This window comes from Carassius carassius, chromosome 11 (assembly GCF_963082965.1).
Source record: "Carassius carassius chromosome 11, fCarCar2.1, whole genome shotgun sequence".
Lineage (NCBI taxonomy): Eukaryota > Metazoa > Chordata > Actinopteri > Cypriniformes > Cyprinidae > Carassius > Carassius carassius.
The window spans coordinates 24,558,837-24,577,914 of record NC_081765.1 but is presented as its reverse complement, the minus strand read 5'-3'; the positions used below and the strand labels follow the sequence as shown (position 1 = coordinate 24,577,914).

General features: G+C 36.3%; 1 long non-coding RNA gene across 4 annotated transcripts in view; it reads right to left on the bottom strand.

Moving 5' to 3' along the window:
- The window catches only part of LOC132152507 (uncharacterized), a 97,076-nt gene extending 78,843 nt beyond the window's left edge, over positions 1–18,233 (bottom strand). For 2 of the 4 annotated variants that reach the window (XR_009436539.1, XR_009436540.1), the window contains exon 1: positions 18,197–18,232. This is a non-coding gene — a long non-coding RNA (uncharacterized LOC132152507). Of the gene's footprint in view, positions 1–3,657; positions 3,763–18,196 lie in introns of all 4 variants that reach the window. The other 2 variants (XR_009436538.1, XR_009436537.1) reach the window with 2 other exon arrangements.
- Positions 18,234–19,078: the final 845 nt, after the last annotated feature.

Here is a 19,078-nt window from a genome sequence, read left to right as displayed (position 1 = left end):
CAGGAAAAGCTTTCATATATCAGTGGAAATGTCTCTCTGAGATGGGGACAGCATGCTGAGGACTACCGAGCTAAACCATTCTTCATAGCTCACCAATAACTCTGTCAAATATCAGACTGTCCTTTCCACAACCCTGTTCAGACTGAAACACATCCACTAAGCCTTTAGTGTATGTTTTACTGTTATTATTCAAGCTATATTATAGTTTTATCACTGCTATTTGATTTTCTTTAACTAATGAGCAAAGAAGTGCACTTGGAAAAACTCTTTGGCCTTGCTTTTATGTACACTCTCTGACAAAAAATCTTGTCGCCTATCCAAGTTGTAGGAACAACAAATAATAACTTGACTTCTAGTTGATCATTTGGAATCAGAAGTGTCTTATATGAAAGGCAAAGGCCTCTAGATTACGCTTATTTCACAAAAATAAAAACTTATGCCTTTATTTTTTAATTATTTAATTAGTACAGAAATGTCAGACTTTGCTTAAACAAAAGTCTTTTCACATCTTTAAAGGATTCATCCAATCACAGATTAGAGTGTCACCTGTGACAAATACTGTAATTAACACATTCCCAGGTGTGTAGAAGAACCCCGGCACACCCAACCTTCATCTGAAATTCATCCTGTTCACCAGAAACCCCTGTATCTACAAGAACAATTTGTCGAATTCTCTCACGGTCTCAATGGCCGAATTAGTGCTCAGAAACCAGCATTAAACAGAAGACAACTGAAAATGTGTTGCATTTGCCAAGATGCACAGCTTGCAGGAAGGATTGACTGTGGAAAAGTGGCAGAAGGTAGATTTTTTTCTGATGAATCATCTATTGAACTGCATCCCAATCATAGCAAATACTGCAGAACACCCATTGGAACCCGCATAGACCCAAGATTCACACAGAAAACAATCAAGTTCAGTGGAGGAAAAATTATGGTTTGGGGTTACATTCAGTATGGGGGCATGCAAGAGATCTGCAGAGTGGATGGCAACATCAACAGCCTGAGGTATCAAGACATTTTTGCTGCCCATTACATTCCAAACCACAAGAGAGGGCAAATTCTTCAGCAGGATGGTGCACCTTCTCATACTTCAGCCTCCACATCAAAGTTCTTGAAAGCAAAGAAGGTCAAGGTGCTCCAGAATTGGCCAGCCCAGTGACCAGACATGAACATTATTGAACATGTCTGGGGTAAGATGAAGGAGGAGGCATTGAAGATGAAACCAAAGAATCTTGATGTACTCTGAGAGTCCTGCAAGAAGGATTCTTTGCCATTCCAGATGACTTTATTAATAAGTTATTTAAGTCATTGCCGAGACGTATGGATGCAGTCCTCCAAACTCATGGGAGTCATACACAATATTAATTATTTTTCCATTGCACCATGACTTTATGCTTTGTACTGTACATTATTTCTGTTAAGTGAGAAGACTTTTGTCTAAGCAAAGTCTGACCTTTCTGTCCTAATTAAATAATTAAAAATCAAGGCATGATAAGATTTTATTTTGGTAAAATAAGCATAATCTAGATGCCTTTGCCTTTCATATAAGCCACTTCTGATTCCAAATGATCAACTAGAAGTCAAGTTATTATTTGTTGTTCCTACAACTTGGATAGGTGACAAGATTTTTGTCAGGGAGTTTATATTTGAGAAAGACCAGCTTTGAGAGTGCTTTGTGCAAAGTCAGGAGCTTTAACAGATAAAGATCATTTTAGCGAATAGTGGAGTATTTTGTAGATTTATAGAATTTCAAGTTGATAGGAGTGTTGAAACAATCAAGACCGATACCACAGTTTAGTTAATTTTGTCAATATACACCAATAAACACCTGATAGTGCACATTTAATAAACGTTTTGACAGTTACATTGTTCACTGAAACAGGGAGTTCACTTAAGTTACGTTTTAAAACTATACATTGTGTCTTACCCCAAGTCATCTCTGAAAGTGTGCTATGGGAGACATATGGTCTTTTAAAATTTGATATGTCTTCAAAGATGAACAGCAAGAAACTATGGCAGGAAGTGAACTAACTCTCATCCAAGGCTGTCATGGAGAAATAGTTTTCTTTTCATATGCAGCTACAGGGCTGATTGTTAGACAAAACAGTATTATAGCTAAATTTGACAGAGGACCAACTTGCTGACAGCATGCCTTTTTTCTCTCTCAAAGTCTTCAGATTGATTTAGTCCATCTCTGCCATTTTGTCACTGCTGTGTTGAATCTTTCTTGCTTTGGCTATGGCTGCATGGCCTCTTGCGCCGTCCTCATTGGACCTTCTCCAAAGATTGTGCTGAGACACGCATAATGACCTCCTTTGGGATTTGGGAATCTGTCCATAATGTCTATCTGTTGGCCTTTAATAGGTACCCACCTTCTCATGTGTAACAGTATATCACTTGACTTGTGCAGAGTGCTGCCTTGTCTGTGTAAAATCCCAGTCATGCCACCACAGTGGCTGGAGGATTCAGATAAAGAGAGATCATTATTTGCAATCTTGTTCCATTAGAGCCTTCTTCAAATGGATGACTAGCAGAGACAATCTCTGACATCCCTGCTGTCAAAGGCAGAGCTCGAACACAAAGCAAGCGTTCTCAGAAAACTCATGAAACGTAATGCTGTACAGTACAAAAATAGATGCTTGTTGAACATAAAAAAAAATTAAGACAACTGTTTGGATGTTTTCCTTTGGCTATTGAATATATTTACTAAACTATTGAAGAAGATGTCTTTACTAAATTCAATATTTTGATGCAATTACTTAAAATCTGCCATCATTATAACAACTGCCAGTTTAGAATTAGTAACTAAGCTTTGTAGGCAAGAAAATTAGTTTTTCCATTATTTACATATTTTAATGGTTCTATTATATATATATATATATATATATATATATATATATATATATATCCCATGAATTTGCATCATCTGAACACTCAGAGAGACAGAGCGAGACAGAGAGAGAATTGACCAGAAACCTTAGTACTTCATCCACGAAACAACACTCACCCAAGTGCTCATTTTAACAAACAAAAAAAATAAAAAAAAATTGGGGGTTGCATGTCAAAAAACCACTAGTCAAAAAGTTGCTAAACCAACAACAGTATAAATATTAAAACAGTGCAATCACATTATTACCTCATGACCTAGTGCATGCATACTGGGTAAAGGGCAATTGGGACTTATAGTCAGACCTATTTAAAAGAAAAAGTAAATAATAAATAAAATAAAAAGAACTGCATCAATCCAACTAACCTGCTATAGTTTAACTTAAGTGTCTACATGTCTCTTAAAATGAAAAGTGCACTGCTTGACCTGAAAGCTAGAAATTCAGAATAAGAAATGGTTTTCTCAGTGAAGTCAACAGATTTGTAAATTTAACGCCATCCAACTTCTGATGTGCTTCTGGCCTGAAAGATTTTTATCATTGCCAAACTCAGAGCATGCATGCATGCATGCATAAAAAATAAAAATTCAGGATAAGATCTCATGAAGAAAAAGGCCAACTCAACTTTTTTTTTATCCTGGAGCAACTTATAATGATCTGAAGGCTTGCTTAAAATGCAAATGTGAGGTTGGTCTTAAGCTTTCAAAGGTCAGAAATGAACGAGGAGCTTTTATAAAACTCAGTGTGACTTACTGTGTCTGGGAGCACATACCTGATCATTAATTCAAGCTCACATGGAGTCATTACAGGCACTCCTGATGAAATCCAGGGTCGTCTTACTGATCTCTCTGCACTTCTCCCTTGATTATAAACAAATCTAACAAAGTCATTGGCATCTTTTACAATCATGTCTGTCTGTCAAATACTTGGCATCCCCTACTGACTTCTATGCAAACTGTCATCAGAATATGCTAATACAATTATCTTGTTTGGGTAACATTATTACAGCACTGTGACATTAGACTACACTGTCAGCTTGTCATATTTGCGATTACAAAATTAAAAAGGACAGTTGCTAAATTACCTTTTTAAATATTAATGTACATAGTAATTTATCTGGTTATTGTTGTTATTAATAATAACTATATAAAAAAGAAAAAATAATTACTGTAAGACTTTTAACATATTAAAATGATAAGTAGCAGCAAGAATAAGAGGACAGAAGTCACTGAAGAAATACAGAGCACATACCCTGAAATGAGTGGAATGAGGCCAGGTCACTGTCAAGAATATAAACTCATCTCCCTCATATGAAATATGTCTCTATAATTGGAATTTCATTAACTTTTCTATTCTAACATCTGAACAAAGCATTTCGGAAATGCAACAGTCAGATATAGCAAACTATGATCTTTTAAACTTTAATGACCTTTAATGAGCTTAAAATTATCATGATCTTGATCCTGGGTGAAATACGGTGCAACATAAATCCCAGTGTTTTGATACTGGGATTTTGAAATTCTTTCTTCACATGCATGATAGGCACTATCTTTGATTCAGCTCACTGCTTGCATGTTTTCAACCTCCTGCCATTTACAGAGTGAAAACAATGATCTTCTAATCTTAGCCCTGTTGTTTTATATTCTCTGCTTATTCCATTGTTTACCAACTCAAGGAATAAATTAACCAATTTCAAACTCTAGGGATTGCTGTACACCAATCCTAGGACTTGACCGCTAATATCTTTTGAAAATTTACCTGATTATCTACCGCTGTGTTCTCATAGTCTTTCCATTCTCACAGGCTACAGACGAAAACAAACATACTGTATGATGCAACTGGTGGAGGCAAAAATGTACCAACCCCATCACATTAAAAAAACAGGAAAATTTAAACATTTTGCCAATATTTTACATTAATTTGTATGATTTGAGTTATGCAATATGTTGAGTTTTCACCCACAATTTTGAGTTGTCGGGCATAAGCAGTTAGTACGAAAAAGTGCATAAGTTTGTAAGATCTTGTATAAGATTGTTGATTAAATCATTAACATGTTGATATAACCACTACCTGCCAGAGGTTAGTTAATATGAAGAGACAGCTCAATACAAATGAGATGAACATTGAAAGTTAAAGGGGAGCTACTACACAGACTGACAGTCTAATTCTGTTGTATCCAATAAATGTAAGGACATCAAATTATGAATTGTTTTGAGGTAGTCACAGATCACAGCAGTGCATCTCTCAAAACTTTTCAGTGGTGGTGTTCCTCCACAGCGCACAAAAACAAATGTAAACTGCATAATTGAGATGTAAACTATGATTTACAACTCATAAATCAGCTCCTTTAATGAATCGTTCAAAAATACTCTACCACTGTGACATTTTTCTGGGGAATCTTTCACTAAATTAACTTACCAGATCCATAAGTAGTACACCTACCCAATGTAATAATATGGCATGACATTTTAATAAAAGAGACCAAATGCATTTGTTTTTTACAATATAAAATTTGATGATGTGAGAAATAACAATTGATTCTGTCTTTGACAATTGTGTTTTTCTGTTATGTGTTTCCTGAATGTTTAGTCTTAATTTCTTCCTTTTCCATTAAAAAGTCTGAAAACTTCATCAAGTGTAATTGGTCATCACAAGAGGGTTATTATTATTCTCTCAATTAAAGTCCAGCACTAATAGTTAAATTGCTGCTTTCACAAAATTGGTTTGATTTAATGACTCACCCTTCAAACCCTCAGCCAACTCCGTAATGTTTGTGGGTGGTAAAGTGACAGCTTTTGTTTTAACTTTCTGCCACGAAATAAAGTGAATCAAACACACTATCACTTGAGATGTTTTCTTCAGTAGGTGGATTTGAGTGATCAAGTGGAAGTAACATAAAATAAACAAATTATATATATATATCTTTTTTGTTTGTTTTTTGTTTTTTTTAATCAAGATCAGCATTATTAAAGCAATCTTTAGCATTACACAGTACCATTAGCAACTCATTATTATACTGAAACACTGTCCTTTTTAATTGCTGGTATTTATTTAAATGTTGCTCAGATTAGTAATCAAATGCTAAGATGCCTATTTTGCCCAACTTTTATATTGTGCTATTACTGTCTGTCTTCAGCTTATTTATAAGCCTTTCCAATTTAATTTTAATATATAATATTCATATTTTTTATCCATTTCTTTTATCAACCTAAGCTGTAAATGTTATTTATTTATTCATTAACCTATGTAAATCCAAGCAAACTTGGCTACTCCTTCAAATTTATTTTTGAAACTAAATTTGAAAATGATTATAATATATATCTAAGTTTGGATAAATAAATAAATACAGTACAGACCAAAAGTTTGGACACACCTTCTCATTCAAAGCGTTTTCTTTATTTTCATGACTATGAAAATTGTAGAGTCACACTGAAGGCATCAAGGGCTATTTGACCAAGAAGGAGAGTGATGGGGTGCTGCGCCAGATGACCTGGCCTCCACAGTCACCGGACCTGAACCCAATCGAGATGGTTTAGGGGTGAGCTGGACCGCAGACGGAAGGCAAAAGGGCCAACAAGTGCTAAGCATCTCTCGGGGAACTCCTTCAAGACTGTTGGAAGACCATTTCAGGTGACTACATCTTGAAGCTCATCAAGAGAATGCCAAGAGTGTGCAAAGCAGTAATCAAAGCAAAAGGTGGCTACTTTGAAGAACCTAGAATATGACATATTTTCAGTTTTCACACTTTTTTGTTATGTATATAATTCCATATATAATTCCACATGTGTTAATTTATAGTTTTGATGCCTTCAGTGTGAATCTACAATTTTCATAGTCATGAAAATAAAGAAAACTCTTTGAATGAGAAGGTGTGTCCAAACTTTTGGTCTGTACTGTATATATAGTTTGGCTTACCAAAAAGGATTCTCACACAATTCCAATTGGTCAAGCAATCTCAAGCCAACTTTCACTGTGAAACTCATTATTTTATTTTATTTTAGTTATTTATGTTTATAGTTTGTTGTGTCATTTGAAATATCTCACTGTAATTAAAACATGACACTTCAAAAAAAATGTATTGTGGTAATTTTGCCTTCCAGATTTAATAAAAAATAAAATAAAAAAATAAAAATCTTTCGAAGAAAGTTTCACTTCTGCATTCTTACCACAAACAGTGGACTGTTGAGATCCTGTGAGCACCCTGCCAGCCCCTGTGTGTCAGTCCCTGTCTAAGCTCTCTTTCTGATTCACTTTTTCCCTGCTGATATTTCCATATCAGCCCTATCAGTTAATGAGGCCCAGACTGTGGTTCTGCACCTGTGGAGCACTACAGAATCAAACTGGAGGACTGCACAGGGATCTTCAGCACCACGGACAGAGATTCAATCATCAGCCATGAGCGCCATCCGCCTGTACAGATTTCAGGTACAGTCGCTTGTGTTACCATGATGATTAGCTCAAGGTTAGAGCCTCAGATCGAATTTCTGTTCTTTTACAATACAGGAACTCAGAACTACCTGTCTTGTAAAGTAGCCCTACACCACTATACATCTATTTTAATAACACAGCCAGAAATAAATAGATAATACTAAAACACTGCTCAAAGCAATTTGTGGGGTAATATTTTACCAGCTTGTGGGTCCTTTTTGCTTGCACTTAAAACCTCCTGATCATTTTTATAACATTTTTACCTAATGGCTGAGTAATGGTATCGGTGTCTAGACAGCCGTTGAACCAAACGTCCTGAAATCCTATTTATGTTTGTATTAACACCAAATGAGATTACATGAGTATTTCCAAACTTTTACCAACAGACCAGATCCATGGCTGGACTGGCCATTGGGCATACCGGGCATTTGCCCGGTGGGCCGACGTGCTTTTTGGGCCGATATATCTCATACTTTTTTTTTTTTTTTTAAACGGCCCATAAAATTTGTACATCGGCGGCCTATTCGTTTTGTTTTGTTTTGCTTAATTGGCGGCGCTGGGTTTGTGCCGGTGTAATGCATTGGTCAAAGTCAGTGTTAGTTTTTTTTTCTGACAGACCAGCCCATGAAACACGTAGATCAGCGGCCCATTGGCTCTTTTCTTGATTGACACTGGGCTGGCCCAATCACAACTTTAAACGAGTGAGCGAGCGGCAGCAGTGTCAGTGTGTATCTGTAAAAAAAGATGGAGAAGAAACGCAAGGAATGTGCAGATAAATAGCGTGAAAAAATAGAACCAGGCCCTTAAAGCAGACACTGTAAACTGTGTCAAAATATATGTTTTCTGACCTTCATCAGCTCCTGTGGCAGATGATGATAGTGAGGACGGAGGATCAGGAGAGAGATGAGAAAGTGTAGAGCCTGCGGTAAGCATAACTACTTTCAAAACACTTAGGTCATGTCATGAGTGTAGATTATTTCCAAATCTGCATAGTTGACGATTACCGCAATTCACTAGAAATTTAATAAGAGGCGTTTGTAAACCATGTTTTCCGCCAAAATAAAAGCTTGATGCAGTTTGCGTCAAAATAAAAGATCATGTGCTTATCTCTTTCAAGTATAGAAATTGGTACAACTAATTAAGAAAGTTTCCTTTATTTTTTAGTGCATTTGTTTTACAAAATATGGCTATTACTGTCATTGGATTAATATTATAACTATTTATAGGTGTAATGTAAATAGACACTGTAACTAAAAGAGGTTTGAATTTTTCTTTGTTTAATTTGCACACTGAATATGGGTTGGAGCTTTTAATTTTGAACTCTCAAAGTGCACCAGATTAATGAATTTAACATTAAAATGCACAAAATTTTCTCACGGGGGAGCATGCCCCCCAAACCCCCTAGAAGGACCGAGGACACACCACCATAGTTTTAACAAAAATCCTGTAAGAAACACTGGTATTGCTATGCCAGAGCCGCTTATAGCTTGTTTTAGGATTCACCGCTGTGGAGTATAGTTCAACTGTATTAATAAATATAAAATTTTGACTTATTTAATCTGTTAACTCTCACTCGTTCCTATACTCACTCATTACATGGCATTAGTGGTTTTAATGAATAGGAGTTGGCATGCATGTAATTACGGGCGTGCAAAGATGGGTGGTGTTTATGATCATATAGTGGGCCGGTCTGGGCAAAAATGCCCGGGCCGATTTTTTGTTCCAGTCCAGCCCTGACCAGATCCATAACCTCTTAAGCTCTAGGTATAAATATGAAGGCTGGAGCAGTCAGTGGGAGCTACGTTTAGCACGACAGAGGCAGCCCTGACAGATTTGTTGAGATATACGAGAAGGAAAAATTATTTCAACCACTTGCCTTCAGAATTCCTCACCATGTTTGTCAGGGCACCGCCTGCCATCCGTGGGTCTCATCCTCCATATTAGCCTGCCTGTCATGGCAATCACTCCACTGTCTGGTCATTTCTCTCCATCACTATCTCATTATGAGTCGTCAGTGTTTATGTGGTCTTGACGGCCTTGGCAGGTAATGAAAGAATGCTGAGATGCATTTGGTCTCTGTCTCGCCCCACTCCGAGCGACTGGGCTTTTCTAATGAGGGATTGAGTGGGCGTAATGAGACAAGCCTGGTGTTCCAATGACATGACCTGCCTCTACACAGCTCACCATAATTTGAAAAAGTTCACTATTTCTATTTGCCTGTACCACCTGTACGCTGTGGGCAAGAAACACTTGGGAATGCTTTAGGAAGTGCCGCACTGCAACCTCTGTGCAACCTATTAAGCTGCTTGAACCAACATACTATCTTGTTAAAAATTAATTTCAACCTACTTTCCTTGTGATTTCCTCATCTAATTAGAAGCAAATTACAGAAATGCAGGATGCAGTCATGTTGATGATAATGCATACCTGCACAATACCTAAAAATAGAAGTTCACTTCCTGCTTCAACGTAAATTAGGCCATGCTAATTAGCAGAAAATAATTCTCTGAATTCACTGTTACCCGCTGAGCTGGATAACATCAGGTATTGTTCATAGTAGATTAGCATTTCAGAGACATTGAAAAATAATGCATAAATGAACATCATTAGATACTGTCAGGTTCTTGCTAGTGTGATGATAACTGTTGGATCTCTCGCCTTCTGTGATAGTAAATCCCAAAAATGGATTTGATTTGCAGCCATGTGACGGAAAACACAAAACAATTGATTGATCCTACCACCCATCGACTGATGTGCCAGCGGACTGCAAATGTAGTTTTTGTGGGCGAAAACCAAGTTGCAATTTCTCCCATGTGTCTAAATCTGTTGAGATGTGTTCCCTCGAGAGTGGATCCTCCTCACTTCAGTGCTATAGCATTATTCCCTTATCTCTAGTTCTTCCTCCCATTTCTAGACCGCAGTGCACTACTTCACTTCCCACTGACAGGAAGAAAGAACAGAAACAATGGAAGCAGCCTTTCAGAATTATTGGAAGTCAGTCTCATTTTAATTTTCATTCTGATTGGCCCAACAATAGCCATTTAAAATACTGCCTTGCTCTGGTCACATCTTCGATGCACTCAGCCACACTCTTATGGTCATTTGATGACTTCCATGATCTCACTGAGCTCATTAAGTGCATTGGGATACACTTGTGTCAGATCATATAACATAAAATTTTAAGCAAACTACTTTGAATGGGAAATATTTGATCATTATGAAACTACCATGAGTTACTTTTAAATTTGCATTTATTTTACTTGGACTCTCACACAATGCTACTCATGAATCTAAGTGGGTCTCATTCACTAATAAATGACATCTAAGTTCAGGGTTCTCACACACATTTGGTTTTTATCCACATTCTATTATTCTAACATGTTATTTATTTTATATACATATTAGGTAAATATGTTTTATTAATTTAATTAACATTTTAACAACAATAATTAGACAGACAGCCAGGTAGATAGATAAATATAATATTTATTATTAAAATTATATATATAAAAAAATCTTTAAAAATATTCTATATTTTAAATTTTATATTTTAAATTTCAATAAACCCACTTACCCTCGTATCATTGTTCCTCACTTCACTTTCTGAAAAAATAAATAAATAAATCAGGTTTTGTACATGTTGCATGGCTAATTAATACAGCCCAGTGTGAGCTCAGCTGAGATTTCAAACTTTCCAGAACATAGTATTCAATTCTATAAAAATGTCTGTCTTGTATGAAGTCTCCCATGCAGCTAAACTCCAGGCTGAGATGACTAAGACAAAGACACAGACAGAGCTCCACCGCTCAAGGGAGCTCCAGTGAGCCTGATTAGTGCATTCACAGAGCGAGTTGAGAAATCGATTGCTGACCCCGGCTCCCTGAGATGCACACCATCACTCAGAGGCCAAGCGCCCCACCATCCCCCCAACAAATACAAACTTTCAAAGGAGCCCCATGAGCAGCAGCACTTCGTGCTCCCTCACAATGTGGAGAAATCATGGGAGAGAAGAAAAGACTCAATGCCCGAAGTGAAGCGTGCCTACATTTGTCTCACAAAAGCATGTCTATGTATTTCTGTAGTTTATTATAGGAACGCATCTCCACAGGGGTTGACAACATAAACATGAGAGTACTCTTTGTGAGAACCCGATGGGGAATATGACAAGCACAGCTGATTTTATGGGGTTGTTTTGTGTATGTTAAAACTTTCAAACTAAAGCTATAACTCTTAAAAAAAAAGGGGAAAAGAAAAAAAAGAATGCTTTTGGGTCCAGAATAAACTTTTAAACAACATATTAGGGATCTAAGAACTGACACATCGATTTTTGTCAAACAACCTTACCAGGTATTGGATACAAGGGGAAAATAACAATTGCAGATTATTTGCTCGCATCTCATTTTCTTTCTTTTCTTAAGCTTCATTTATAAACCAAAGCACAAAATTTTTAGCTGAATATTTCATCAAGCTTGAAAACTGTCTTGAACTAATCAATATCTTCCACCTCCTACAGGTATAGTGGCTCCACACCTTTACTCAATCTCTATTTGTCAAAAGGAACAAATCACCTAAATATAGTGCAAAACCTCTTTATACAAAGTTATGGATTTTTAAAAAGATGTAACAAATTGTTTTTTGGTTACAAATTAGAGACAATTTGAGGTATCGGATTAAGAAATTGAGGAAATAAATGTATTTTATGTACCGTATGAGCTTCAGAGAATCTCTCTCTAAATGAGTTGTACAACATGGCACAATATAAAAGTGTGTTACATTAAAGAAAAATACTATTGAAAAGGGGCTTCAAAAGCTTACCATGTTTTTGTCTTCCATTTTTTGTCATTATTCAAAGTGAGTTTTGTTCATTTCCACATGCAACAATGTGCAGTTGAAATCTTTTGTTTATGAATGTCACACTTGCATAACCATTATTCATTGTGAGACTGTAATGGGCAAGGTGGTATTTAAAGCTAATTTGCATATTCATAAGTCAAAAATAGCATGCATGGAAACCAAGCTGTTTCGGCTTGTCTTTTTGTTGAGAATTAAAAAAGTAAGTAAGGATTTTCAGTAGTTGTTGCAGTCAAAAGTTTGGGGGAAATTTTTATTTTCGCTCTGAGAGGGTCACATGATGATAAATGAAATGGCACAATGAATATCTGCTTTACAAAATGGATGAAAAAAAGAATCTTATAAATTGTATTACGACTACTATGTCACCATTCATTCATGTTCATGTTCATGTTCATCAAATGTGCCTTGTACATCTGAATAATAGTGCTGATTTGTACATGCTATTTAGGTAAAGTATGAAATTGTTTTCTCCCATATAGGACCACAAACCACTTGCTAACTGCAGCAGCACAACTTCAATACTACCAATGATTTCCACACACACACAAAAATTATTAATAAAGTATTTTTACCATTGATAGTTTTTAACATTGAAAGTAATAAAAATTTCTTAAACACCAACCCAGAATATTAGAATAATTTCTGAAGGATCATGTGACACTGAAAACTGTAGTATTCTGAACATTCAGTTTTGCCATCACATGAATTATCTAAAATGTATTCAAATAGAAAACAGTTATTTTCAATTGAAAATATATTTGACAATTTAAATGTGTTTTTGATCAAATTAAAGCAGCCTTGGGTGATCTTTATAGAGAAAAAACTACCAAACCCAAAATTTTTAATTATTGTGTATATCAAAACTCATGTAACACTGCTCAGCCAGTCAAATTTGAGGACCAGAACTAACTGTTGCATTTATTAAAACAATTTGCTAGAACTATTGATGTTGATTTAGTAGCAGCTCTGATGAATTTAATGAACTATTCAGTGAACGATTCATGGTAAAAAATAAACACAAATACATTTTCAAACAGATTTCCTGACAAACCTCAAGCTATCATTTAGATTGGTCAGGATTCTCCACAGAGCGCCAGAGAAACAGTGCTTTTCATTGGAATCAGCTACTCTGACTGATGTCATTCGCTCACTTTGCAATATATCCACTGGCACTGCAGCCTTGGTGTGCTAGTACAGGCAGTGAGGTAATGGGATTACGATGCGAACAGAATCTGCTGGACATCCTGCCGAGTAAAGGGCTTTGGGAACACGACAGCGGCTGGGCCGTAACTCATCCCTATTGCCTCATTTGTCAAAGTCTGTGTCTGCACCGAGGCAGAAAATGAGTTGCGTCAATGGCGGCGAAATTAGGAGGTAAAACGAGGTCTTATGAAGTCAGCGACTGGTACACCTGTCAAATGGATACTGAATTTCAATGGACAGGACTGATTGGGACAGACAAGTTTCCACTTACATAAATGACATAAGAAAACTTCAAAAGGCTCCTGTGATATTCAAAGAGAGATCTGAGACCGAGAACAACAGAGTAAGAAAGTGAGCCACGAGGTGGAGACTGAATTTTGTCATATTAAAACTGTCATAATAAAAGTCTATACTTTAATTGGATTGGGCAGGCCATTATCAGCTGATCCAAAAGGCAATGTGACAAATCTCCCATGGGCCTTCACCAGTGCCTCATGTTTTCAACTAGTGCCTGAGACTCAGCTAGAATGTTCCACTAATTATAAATGACCTCAAATGATCTTAGGGTTGATGTATTTATGCTGCAGAATATAATTTTGTGGCCAGAGGGACACGTTGGTATATTAGCAAATTTTGCGTATACAAATGTGATGTGAATGAGATGCAATTTCCTGCATCACCATGCATTTCTTTGAATCTCCACTTTAAGTCAAATCACAAATTGTTACAATATTCTCAGCTCAGACTGGCAGTGTCTACTTTTTCTAAGCTCCTAATTAGCCCACAGTGTGCATGTGATATGTTGCATACTTAGAGAGGGACATGGCATGTCACTTCAAGTTGAAGTACCACACATAGACAAGATCAGTGATCTTTGCTCTAGACACCATCTCTAATGGAGTGCTTATTATTTAGAGGTGTTTCCTCCAGCAAGTCTATTGAGATAGCTGCTAAGAGCCCATTTTCAAAGCAAAGTAGAAAACATTTGTGCACTAATTGAATTTCAACTCCCGTTGTATATTAAAGAGCTGAGGAGCAGATGTATGCACTGAGAATTTACAATTAAAAAAAAGTAAATCACTAAGGACAGGATCTGTCAAACCTACAAAAAATTGTCTGACAGTATATCAGGATTGGTTGATTCGAGAGACTCTTGTCAAATATTTGATGACATTCACATGTCAGCTGTGACCTTAGAATCAACATGTGCAAGTTTCACTTTGTCAATTTGTTCCATATATTTTTTACTTAAAAAAATACCATCATTATAACGTGTTACAAAAGTTCAAGAAGTTAAATGTGGTTTTGCATGCTTGCTGGAAACATAATGAGCAGTGATGGACTGCTGAACTTTATTCTCATTAAAATATCCACTGTGAAAGAAAATTTGAGAGTGAAAAATGTCAAATATAAATTAAGTGGAAAAAACTATGACATAAATATGAATAGCACATCTTGATTTAAACCATAGTGAAGAGATTTTAAATGTTCATGCTGTGTGAACTCTTACAAGGTTTGAAAAGTGTTTTTGTGTCACTAGTTGACTAACCTCAGGTATTTAGCAGGTCAAGGAAATGGAGTCACTCAGTGAGGCATGTCTTATTGTGACAACACACCTGTAATCAAGCTAATGTCTGTGTAGAAAAAGCTAAAATTAAATAAAACAAATATTGTACTGTTTGTGTAGTGAGTTGCATGTTACATTTATCACCTAGTGTGCTTTTTTAGTGACCCATCTTGTTGTAGTGCTTGTGTGACACCAGTGCTCTGCCTCTTTCATGCTAACAAGGCCCAAATTCACATTACAGTCTTCATTGAGAACTCAGCCACCTATGAAAACAATGTCTCAGCTTCCTGATTGCATCAGTATCAATGACCTTGAGCTAAAAGAGCATGTAGCACATCTAATGATGGGGAAGAAACTCACACAGTAGAAGAGTTAAGAAATTTAATGGAGAGGTACATTATTTGAAACAACAAAACAACTTTTAGCTTTTTAATGTCTTTTTATGCTCATGTATTAGGTGATTTAAGTATCCAGAATGTACATAGAATTAAACAGTATTTTCGCACTCTTGGATTTTGCTTGTATAAAAATGTAAATATTCTGATTAAAAATTATATTTACTTTTGATTTTATTTTATTTTAGAGTCTTCACTAACACTGCTGTCTCCTTGGTACACCAGTAAAAATGTTTATTTCACTGATTGTTTAGACTTTCAAAGTCTTAATGTAGTCATATTTTTATTATGGATTTTTGTAATTTAGGATAAAGGGTTAAACAATAAAAATATGCATACTTATTACACGGCTCTGTGAAATTTTTCTGATTGGCCAGTCGTGACATTCCGAAGTATGTTATCCTTCAATAAAAAAATAAATAAAAAAAAAGAGATAAGACTATCTCATTCTTATTCCAAGATCAGTGTAGCCACCAGATCCAGTCTGTATCCAGATCAGATTGTGGATCAGCACCTAGAAACGCCCTCGACAGCCCTAAATGTCAGTAGAGATCAGGAAAACTAGATGAGCCCCAGAAGACAGATTCTAGGAATAGCTCAAATATATCTAGAATTTTTGTAAGTATAAGTCAAGTATACTTATTTGTCATTTTAAGTATATTTCTGAGGAGTGCATAAAGCCCATATAAGTACATAAGTACATAAAAGTACATAAAAAGTAAACTAAAAGCATACTTTCTTATTTTAGTTTAAAAGAAGTATACTAATTGAATAATTGTATTTTTCGTAAGGGTAGGTAGTGAATCACTACATCGTGTCCCTGCACTGGTTAAGTAAACATGGCCTAGTAAACATTGGGACATTTGATTGATCAATTTGTAAAACGTCACCACTGGTATTTATCAACAAAAGGCAGGCATATTTGAATATTACTTTAATGCGGTTTAAGTTAGACTTATATGACATGTGTATGTTCTGTTACAAAACCTTGCAACTAATGAACAGTCAACATCAATGCTCCCTGTGTTGTGCGATAGATTGAGCTTTTTTGTGTGGCCAAAAAAAAAAAAAAGAAAAAGGTTGCAACTTCTTTCTTCACACATTTAATTAACTGCTAATAGATTTTAAATGATTTAAAAGACAATTTCATTTCTTGAGATAAATTGTACTTTATTTCTCCATCAGAGTGTGGCCAAAGGTTTCATTGGGGCTTTCTCATCATTGCAAGTTTTCAGATGCTGGCCAGTCACTTCTTCCAAGGCTCCAAACACTGCCATGTGACCAGACTGCTCCACTGCAACTATACTGTGTGTGTACTTTCAACACTAAGACTTAAGGTTATGTGTGTAAAAGTGTATAGGGTTTACTAATTAAAATGTGCTTTATTGTTCTCAGTGGCATCTATGCTAATATAAGACTTCTCATTCTTATTCCAAGATCACTATGTAAATACAGTGACTGGAGTTTACTTGACTCTGTTCAGTTTAACTTTTTTTTCTGTCTCATTTTAAAGATGTATTTGTGAACAGTAGTAATATTTGTAAATGTTTGCAAACATCGTCTAACTTGTGGTCTTTTTTTTTTCTTAAGTTCATTAAACAAATGTTTAAAATACATTTTGCAGTTGTATTACAGATGTAGTGGGCCCTATCATACAACCGGTGCAATGTGTTTGCTAGTTTCAGTCCAGCGCCACGTCATTAAATTAGCAAAAGCATTTGCGCCCATTTGTGCGCCCATGGGCGCGCTGGTCTAAAAAAAGAGGTGTGTTCAGGCGCATTGCTGCATAGACCAACTCAAACTTGGTCTAAAGTCAATGGCTCAATATTTGGTAGTTGGTAGAAAATGCGCCTCTGGGCGGGTCCACAGTGCACGTTGACTTTGCTTAATACACACAGGGATGTGCATCGCACAAACATGCCAAATATTAAAAACAAAAGGATTACGGTGTAAAAAAATTATTGTGTAGGCTACATAAATATAAAAATGTAATGATGGATAGTCATTGCATGTGTGGTGAAGCAGATGAGTATTTACTCTAGTTCAAATATTCGTGACTATGCCACTCCGATTTTATTTGGGTGGGAGAATCCCAGGCCAGGTCAAAGGGGTTTTCCCACACGGCTACTCAAATGAATATTCTTAGAGCAGAATTACTAGAAACACAAATTCAATTTTATTAACCAAATAATCAGGTAATTTTACTTCCATAGTTATTCAAAGTTAGAATGGCCCACATAACTGTAGATGATAAATATAGACTCGCCCTCAAATAAAAATAAAATTAACAAACAAAAAAACAATGAGCCCAAAAAGACACTTCAATTTTCATACATAGCACCTCAAACATGAATTACCAAAACCACAGCACACATGTAAGTGATGGTGAATATTTCCTCCCTATACATTTACACATAGGAAAACTGCCAGTAATGACCTAGTTTGCATATAAAATACAAAATAGTCATGGGCCAACAACCAAATGAAAAATAAACAATTCACAAAACCAAAAAAAACAATTAAGACCGGGAAAACAGTAATCAGTTGAGCTGGACTGAAACTCTAAAAATAAAACATTAAACAAAATTTGTTAACCCATGTTATACGGTCCCACTTTATCAATCAGGACAACTACAATCATCAGCATATACTTCCATAGATCGCAAACGCTCATGTACAGTGCGCGGCTCGTTGAGCATCGGTCACTCCTCCATGAGAATTTAACACCTAAAAGAGTAATTGCATTATATTCACTGGTTTTTAACCGGTCACTGACTTTCAACCAAATCCAATATAAATGACCAAATAAGATGTTGATATTCTCTTCCAAAAATGGCTAACATAAAAATAAAAAAAAAACCTACCAGCAATTGTTCTCCCAGTGACCGACAACCACCTGCTAAGGATGGCTGAAGCGAAACAGTCGTTCCGAAGCTTTGCGAGATCCCGAAGCGCAGATGTGTCGAAACACTGATCCGAAGCGTGATTCGAAACACCCATGTCACGTGACTATGACCAAACGAAGTGTTTCACTAATTGTTTCATCAGGTGTGGTCCGCCGAATCAGCGTTTGATTGGAACGGTCGGGAACAGACCACACAATCGCACATCTGTATAAAAGTGAAAAAAACGCATTTTTACCTCGTGGGTTTTTGTGAGAGGAGTTTGACTTTGAGATAGCGGATTTTTGGTGATATAGTGCGATTGGATTAGTTATAGGCAATTTAGACTTACATTTAAATTTACACAACACATTGACTGAGAGGCTAGAGACAGACAGAGTATACATATAGTGACACATTAATAGATACATATGTGACCCGATATATCTTTGACCAGATCTAGATTTAAAGGTTCTTGACTACGCCACCTGGTGCCTCTCACACCAGGATATACTTTGCACCTTAACTGCTAATTATCTAATCGAAGGCAAGCAGGTTCGTAGCAATACACCAAAGATGAACTGAACAGAGACGTGCTTTCAATATAAAAATAATAACAAAACTTTATTGTACAATAGTATAATACAAGAGTCACATCGTCATACTGGAGGCACAGTATTAAAACGAGAGACTAGACCTGGTATTGGCTGTTACAAGAGACAATACGATTAACAATTTAATTAGAAAATACTGATTCACTGTCAAGGCAGGTTACCTGTCCGGGATACGCGTGACGTTCACCGCCCGTGCTCTGGATACTGTAGCCCACGATCACGTGCACACACACACACACACACACACACA